The sequence below is a fragment of the Diadema antillarum genome, unplaced genomic scaffold, assembly GCF_040938485.1.
Source record: "Diadema antillarum isolate AM-2024a unplaced genomic scaffold, OU_Dant_1.0 seq00001041_RagTag, whole genome shotgun sequence".
Classification (NCBI taxonomy): domain Eukaryota; kingdom Metazoa; phylum Echinodermata; class Echinoidea; order Diadematoida; family Diadematidae; genus Diadema; species Diadema antillarum.
In genome coordinates, this window is record NW_027271872.1 from 345707 (window position 1) to 355195 (window position 9489).

Consider the following 9489-nt stretch of genomic DNA (forward strand, 5'->3'; position numbering starts at 1 on the left):
ATCTAACATCAAATTAAATTAAATCTGCCGATTGAATTATGAATGAATATGTGACAAACAACATCGATCGAGGAATGTAGACTTACTTTCATTGTAACTGGTACCCTATTATATCAAATTATATAAACTGTTCGAAAATGAGGTGTTCCGTAATACTAGTACACAGATAGAGTGATAAACTATAAGTCCACAACTTTTTTTTTTTTTTTTGCCTATTTACCCTTTTTAGCACACTCCCACTGTGATACAACTCTCACACAAAGATAATCACATTTTTAAACCATGAAGTTTATCATTGAAATTGTACTGGAGTATGTTATACAAGTAACACACTATAATTATGTTCCCACGACTCGTCTTGATTTCACAAATTATAGTCCTGTAGATAATGATTAAAAACGTTTGTCTGACGTTTTGTTGAGTTTAATCAAACTCGGACATGAGTTTGAAAGTAAGAAGTTATGAAATGTCAACACTTTACTTCCAATAAATATTTACTTTGGTCGCATTGGCCATTCCCGCAAATTAGAAGTTGCTCAGTGACGTCATCCTCAGCCCTGATGAATGATGATGATGATGATGATGATGATGATGATGATAGTAATAATAATAATAATAATGATAATAATAATAATAATAATAATAATAATAATAATAATAATAATAATAATAATAATAACAGGGCCTTAATAATACTAACAATAATAATGACAAATTAAAATGAATTGTACACCTATAGGCCTATATTAAGCCCAACAATTTGTTTTATTCAAAAGATTATAGGGCCTTAGGACTCACTACAGCTCCTTTCACAGGCGTGAAACACTAGCTATAGGTTGGTGAGTTACAAAACTAGTACAAGGGTATAACAAAACTGAAGGTGATAGGAACCATGGCAGAGTCAACAACAACAAAAAGAAGAAGAACTTAAAACGAATTTATATATGAGGGGGTCGGTGCAATAGTGCTAAACCACACAATAGTCATTTTGAGATAATCGCTATTGAATGTTGGGAAAGTCCATACATTGTACATTAACACGACTATGCATGCATTTTTACCATCTTGTTGGTTGTATTCAAATATGATATTTTCACGGAGGTTAAGAGTGAAGGATAAGGATTATGAAAATGCATGTAACTCAATTTTGACAAAAGTGTGGGTTAGCACTATATTGCACCGACCCCCCTATATATATTATATATATATATATATATATATATATATATATATATATATATATATATATAATTTTATATGAATGTCATGTAAATTTTGTTCATTTAGATTGATTTTGATAATGAGAGAAAAAGAGTGGAACACATACTAGTACACACTGAAAAAAAACCTTTAGAGGACTCTTGAATATTTTGGAAATTTAATCAAAGAATAGTGAGAAACAGGGGCGGATCCAAGAATTCCATAAAAAGGGGGGCGCAAAGAATATTTCTGGTGCCACTTCCGGGTTTAATCAGCTGACAAGTAAGCAAGCAAGCATGGGGGGGGGGGGAGGGTTCCTCCCGGGCAATTTTTTTTTTTTTTTTTTCGTTTCTCGTCCCGGTAAATGGCGCCCCTTTCATTTTTTTCTGTAATTAACAGAAAAAAATAGATAAATAAAGGAGGCGCGCACCCGGTGCGCCGTCACCCGGTGCGCCCCCCCCCCCCCCCCCCATCCGATCCGCCACTGAGAAAAATGAATGTTTCTGGGAAAATGTGAATAGGTAAACACATACATTGTATGCCTGTCACCTCTTGTTCCGCGTGTGCGTCTTATGCATGCCCAAAGTCTATCATTATGCGTGGAGGTGGAAAGAGTTCACAGCAGGGACAATGACAATACAACAAGTTGCAGGGAGGAACCGTGAGCGGAGTGACATTGTGACAGAATGTGATAATGGAATGTGTATTCTCAGGTATATATAGGATAACGAGAAACGAATATAATTAAGCTAATAGAAAAATATAACTTCCGTAATAACTTTCACTTATAAATCTAATTAATCAAATTACAAATAGTACTGATGAAGGGCGGTCAACGATCGGAGTTTTCATTGATTTTGCAAAATCATATTCATATTCATATTGTTGATAAGTTTGATTCTACACTTTCATGTCTTGTATTCCTGTTAATATTTTATTATTATATTCTCAATGATTGTATAAATCTGTGATTGTAAACGTGAACTTAAAAATTTGGTAATAAATCATTCATTCATTCATTCATTCATTCATTCATTCATTTATTCATTCATTCATTCATTCATTCATTCATTGTTGCGTGATTTTCTTATTTACTGAACAAAATGATTTGAAAATCTATCATCCGAGTCCAAAAAAGGGGATTTTTTGATTTTTTTTTTTTGATTTTTTTTGATTTTTTTTTTTTGGGGGGGGGGGGGTGGGATGGAGGTTAAACCCTTCCTCTCACAGCTGCGTATATTCACCCATCCCATTATTTTTTCGATATACTTCTTTCGAGGATCGCTATAGGTCTGTGCCCTGTTGCATAAAACCCTTACCGCTGGACTTACCGCTCCTTTCTTGCGGTAAGTCTTCAAATTAGCGGTAAATTTTATAATCCTTGATGCTGATTGGCTGTGACGCCTAATTTTGACAGTATAGTTACCATTGAAATTCAACGGTAAGTTTTATGCAACGGGCCACTGTTGTGCCTTTCTGTCCGTTGTATTGTCTTCTTGTCATGTCAGTCTTGTCTCCTGTCTCCCTTTATTAGTTCCATTGTTGTTCCAGTCTCGTTTAATGTTTATTCGCTCGTGTATTATGTGTGTCTGCTTGTTACTCTGTCTTCTTAGAGGGCTTCCAAACCTTTTCCTTTGGGCATTATAACTTATTTTTCTTTTGACAGTATGTATACCTGAGGAGCCCACATTCGACAATGTATCTTTGTCCTTTTAGTGGGTCCTTCCATTTTTCGAAGTTTACGTATTGTTATTTCATCTTTATCACTTTGTTCTCATTACAACGAATTATTATACTTACAAGGTTATTTTAAACTCTTCTCAGTTTACTTTGTTTTGATTATGAAACCTGAATTATTCTCTGTTACCAAAGAAAGTGAAATGTCTATGTTGTTTTGGAAAATGAAATAAAATTTGGATTGAATTGAATTGAATTGAATTGAATTGAATTGAATTGAATTGAATATTGTATACGACCATGGTCGAGTTGTGGTTATACCGACTCTCAAGATTCGTTCAGCCACAAGACTCTCAGCCATATAAACTCCGACGAAGCGAGAGTAAGGGGGTGGGGGTGGGGGTGGGGGGGGGGGGGGTCAACATGTAAAGGCTATATTGTGTGGATTTTTAGTTGGTCCCCCTTTTTTAAGAATCTAAAATCTTATGAAAAATATTTTCTCTTGAATTTGAGGAATTTGGGAGAAGTTTTCACTTTCTTCTGGCCTGGAATCGGACTTCAAAATTCTTCTCTTCTCTCAAAGATAGGCCTAAACCATATTAATTGAGGATCCAAAAATGATAAAACTTCCTTTTGATATTAGCCCAACGAATCGAAGAAATATAATGCGGGGAAATGGGGTATTCTGTGGGAGGCCCTAGGCCCTACATCTTTCCGACTGACTAAGCAGATTTGATTTGTGGAAACAAAACTTCGTGGTAAACGTAATTACATAGGCTGCGCAATTTTCAAGTAAGATGTAGGGCCTACTCAGGATATGCAGTTTTATGTTATGTTATAGGCTGACGATTTGAACCACTAAATCCACGATGTGATCATGGCCACGGAAAGGGGCCGCCCGGGATGAAGCTGTAAATCATTTTTTTTTTTTTAAATACAAAAAAGTACGATACATTTGATATCTGAAAATAAAATAACTTACAAAGCCTACAAACAGAAAATTAAGATTCTCGTTAAGATCCATAGGACCAAAAATCCCCTAGCCATGCAGAGTTGCCCATGCCGGTCACACTGCCCAAAAGTCGCGTAAATGCATGAATCACGCAAGAAATTTGGTTGTGCGTGCTTGTCTGTCGAGAATTTTCGCTGATTTACGCGATGAAAATCACCGATGAATTGCGCAAGAGCTACGGAAAGATCACGCAAAAATCATTAACAAACCACGCACTTTCAGCGCATAGGAACGCAATTAAGGCCTCAAATAAGACGAATAAGGCGTGGTTGTGCGCGACGACTGAGGTCCATGGAAAACCACGCGTAATCTGCGCATTATCACTAAAATGAATCGCGCATGAACGCGATAGCGGCAACACTTTCGCGAACGATCACTGATATTCCTCGCATATTTCGCGTACTGTTCGCATAAGAATTACGCAAACTACGCAAAAATTACGTAAAACAGCGCAATACTGCTTAAACTTTTACGCGAGCCGAGTTTTGAGCTGCTCAAAACCTGGAATCGCGTAAAGCGCCGATCCGGCGCACATCGGCGGACAACTATGAAGGCTCCACGTCAGACAAACTCATGTAATGCGCAAATCGCGCCTGTATCGCGTAAGGCTCGAATTTCTTTCGTGATTCATGCGATTACGCGACTTTTGGGCAGTGTGACCGGGCGCGTGTTTTTTTTTTTAGACGGCACAGATTGGGGACCCTAACCCTAACCCTAACCCTAGCCCTAACCCTAACTCTAAACCTAACCCTAACCCTAACCCTAAACCCTAACCCTAACCCAACGTGTTTCCCATCGGTGTAATGCGCGCCATGCCCCAATCTGTGCCGTCTAAAAAAAAAAAAAAAAAAAAAAAAAAACGCTGACCGGGCCTTGTAAGAACATTAAAAATCCCATAGACCTTCCACACACCCCCTTTCTTTTTCTTGTGTGTGTGAGTGTGCGTGTGTGTGTGTGGGGGGGGGGGGTGGGGGGGGGGGGGTATGCAGGAGTCGCAGAATCATATCACTGAACCGTATAATATCCCGAAGCTACACGCCTGCATGTGGGTATGTATATTTCAAGTAGAAAGTCATGTGTAATAATTTCCAGGTGAGCCGAATTTTCGTGTTTTGTGATTGGTTTCATCTGTATTACCTACATCGAAAAATAATCATTATAAAATCAAGTTGTTGGGTCTATTTCCCTTTTTTTCTTTTGCTCAGTACTTGCAGCAGTCCACCATCCACGTGTTAATATTATAGGCCCTACGTGTTTTACGGGCCGAACGGATTCACATTAGATGTCTTCCCATCAGTTTTAGAACGGACAATCGGACGGGTCTGACATGACTAATGCAACAGCGCCATCTTTTGGTTTAAGACGGATAGCCCACTCCTCATTGAAAACCTCACTCTCGGGAGCCGTCACACACAGAACTTATTATCATAAAATATGCATATGAATTTTTTTAAAACAAAGTTATGATGTTGTCACCAGAGTCTTCATAGAAATCATAACAAATTGACGGTCTCTTAATGGGAAGCTCATGATTATCATCTATTATATGACCGAGACGGGCAGTTTTATTTCGTTATATCGAAATTTCTTTAGAGCCGAACGCAGGAAAAAAAAAAGAGAATAGTCTAGAACGGGATGATAGTGTTGGGATCAGACATTTTATAGTGTAACGAATACCGTACCGTGTAATAACGGGAGTGCGTCAGAACTTGCGTTTCCATATCTAGCCTCAGCCCTTCATGATATTACTGGCCCGGAACTGAACTTATAACATATCTATTCACCTTTGGTTCTTTGCCTACCAGCATTATTATAATGTTCAATAGAGTTGGTTGATACGATGATAATGTTCATGACAAACATTCAGGTCGGGTAAATTGCAGTAAATTGCACTAATTGCAATAAGGCATATACAAATTTGCTAGCCATGTATTGTAAAATACGATCCTGCATGTCAAACATTCATCTAATCACATGCCCGCATATCAATTTCTGCAGGCCTGTAGAGCGTATCATAGGCCTGTTTCTGTCCCTCCATCACAAGTATACCGGTATGACAGCGCACATCTAGTTTGCTTACCGGCTGTTACAATTTTGGTATTTTGTATAATAACTAACGATAAACATGGCGTAGTCAATTATGATAAAGGGCATCGACACCATCATCTATAAAATATATTCACTTCTGACACATGTATAGAACCTAAAACGAGTCAGATAAAAACTGGTTTGATTGAATAAATGGGGGAAAACATAAACGTAACTAGAGAAGCACATAATATCGAGTTTATTATAAGCGCAGACCTCCGCCAAGCCGCCAAGTACTAGTAGCTCATTTCCACCACTGATCTTGTTCTTCCATTGAGATCAGTCGTCCGATTTCCAACAGAAGCCTTTTGTGACGTCATCAACTTTCAGCAACGATACAAGGCGCACCTCGCCCTAGTGCGCGCATGCAAACCTCAAAATACGCGCAGCATAAACTCCCAAGTTCATTGACCTATATACCTGTCAAAATATCGAAAATCCTTCATAAGTTTCATCCAAATCCATTCATAATTTTTTGAGCTATTTTGCATATGGACAAACCAACAAACAAACGAAATCATATGAAAACATAACCTCCTCCCTTGGCGGAGGTACCAATAGGCCTAGAATGGGAAGAGGGAACAGCCTACTAGCGGGGGGGGGGGGGGGGGGGGGCGGATGGAGGAGAGAATGATTCTGAGCAAGTTTACAGAATGACGTCATCGTTTCCATGGATTTCTTTTCTCTCTCTCTCCCTCTCTCTCTTGTTGCATACATCATGCTACTTGGTGAACTCTCTCCAACAGCTCGTAGGTGCTTTTTACAGAAAAAAAAAATCTAATGTTGTCTGCATTCAGTGGGGGAAATGGAACAATGAAGTATAAGACGGAAGTTTCAAGTGATCACTATTTTCACATTTATACTTTGAAATAATCATCCCTATCATAATTATGCTTCACTCGTGATGGAAACACGAGATGTCCGATAGCTTTGATACGAGTAGCGAAGGCAGGAGTATGGAACGCCTTGTGTTGCAAAAGTGTGGATTCCATTGATCAGAGGTTTACAAGGGAAATTCCGAACCATTAAAAAAATAGTTCGAAAGAAAGAGTGAAATGTTATAACAACAAGAGCAAAAAAGTATATGAAAATTTGACAAAAATTAGGGAAGTTATGAAATTGTAAATGTTTGCGTTTTTGCGAAACAGTTCCCGAACAGGTGATAGACCGTGGTGACTGATATATACAAATGAGTGAGCTGATTCTATATTGATCACCTCATAATTCTAAATTGATCCTGTGTATAACGAAGACTGACGAATATGTATTTTTTTCTGCCATAAAACGTATAATGTAATGTAATTGTTGGCTGAATATCTTCAAAATAATGATCTTGCAGATATATCTGGACTTGAGACTGGGGAAGATGAGTTTATTCAGAAAAAAAAAACTTGAGGAAATTTCAATATTTATTTTTTTTTTTTGGGTGTACAAACTATATGCTTCAATTTTTGAGAAGACATCATCATTTCACTCATATTTTGAAGGTTTATATTTACTGTTCAAGAATCCTTTTAAGTTTCATAAACTTATGGACTATTGTACTATTCCTATAGCCAGCTGACTTTGCACGATTAGGTTAATAAACCTCTGATCAGTGGTCAGGCCCATTAGGCCTAATCTCTGCAAATCTCTTATCAGCGCGAGCTGATCAGAACGCTGAATCTTTGATTATGCACGTATACTACAACAGAAAATGTACTGTTTACTGCAAGGATGTGATAGCCATATTTTGTGTACCTAGTCATGCAGCAGCTGTTGTGATTTCTGTATTTTCTCAGACAAAAATTATAGTGCGGCACGAGAGTGCACGAAACAAAAACTCTGATCTGAGGTAGTGCTTGTGCACTAAGATGAAACCGCTGATTGAGGTTTTGCGTTGAGCATGCGCGCAGAGCATACAATCATGTACTACACGTAACTGATCTGAGGTTTTCTCTGCTCGAACCATTGAGCTAGAAAAACTATTGAGAGGTATTTCTTTGCTCCTGTCGAGAAACTAACCTAATTGCTGACATGTTTCCTAGCTCTTCCTGAGAGAAAACTACTGATCAGAGTTTTTTTAATTGCTCGTGCAGAAGTAAAACCGTTTATCAGAGGATTCGCCGAGTGTGCGCTGAGAGATGAAACCACTGATCCTTTCTTTTTTTAACTGCTCGAGCAGAGTGAACCCGTCGCACTTTATGTGCGCACAGAGATAAAAATGAGGTTTCTACCAAAGAGGTTCTTATAGAACCTCTCGGACCTTTAGAGGTTCTTCCCTTGCTAGCTAGTGCTTCTTAAAGGGATCGTGTAGTTTTGGTTGAGACCTAATTTCAGGTTTCTAACGTTTTTTGGTGAGATAATGAGAAACCTCTTATGAAATATGAAAGAGCATGTAATTCTATGAGGAATTCAACATTTATTTGATGAAAATTGGTTTTGAAATGGCTGAGATATCCAAAAAAGAGCGATTCTAATTAAGTGTGGGACCCACACTTTATTACGATCGCTTTGTTTTACTTTGTTTTGGGATGTTTCAGCCATTGCAAACCCGATTTTCATCAAATAAACTTTGAATTCCTCTTAAATTGGTATGCTCTGTACTATATCATAAATGTTTTCTTGGTATCTCGCAAAAAGTTAAAAGCCTAATTCTCATCTCCACCAATACTGTACCATCCCTTTAATATGTTAATCGGCGTGAACAAAGGTTTAGCGCTTTGCTCGCAGAGATAAATCTATGCTGATCAGAGGTGTTTGTTAGTTTGTTTTTTACCACATGAATGGTCAGTAGTTTTGTGCTGTGCGTGCAGAAATAAACTAGTGGAGTAAACCTCTGATCAGGAGTTATTGTGTTGCTCGTGCAAACTTCTGATCGGTAGTTTTTATGTTGCTGTTGCAGAGTAAACTGCTGATTACTTGAAAAAAATAAAGAAAGAAAAAAAGAAAGAAAGAAAGAAAGAAAGAAAAAGAAAGAAAGAAAGAAAAAGAAAGAAAGAAAGAAAGGAGGGAAGAAAAAGAAAGGAAGGAAGAAAAAAAGGAAGAAAAAGAAAGAAAGAAAGAAAGACTCACTCCAGACTTTTGTGACACATGGCGTTCCGCACTTGCAACTCGCGCGCTCTCTGACTTTTTCCCGGGCCGAGTTCATCGATTTCCCTTTTTCAGAACTTCACCCTTGGTTGCGCTCGTATCATTGACGTACACATACACATGCCGCGTGCACACACTGGGTCGGTCTACGAATCAATACATATGTATTACCATTTGGATTCGTCCATTTTAGATAGGTAGGAATTTATACAAAACATATGCTCTTTGTACTATCAAAATGTCAATTTTCCAGTCAATACAAGTAATGATAATGAAAAGGTATCATACGTCATGACAGAATGATTTAAGTATGAATATGACGATATAAATTTTTGGATAATAACCTTGGTGCCTATCTTATCCCCGTACTTATATCAACTTGCCCCCGGCATTACTGGTTGTGATGATGTCATAACTTAGTTCATGGCGGACAACAGATG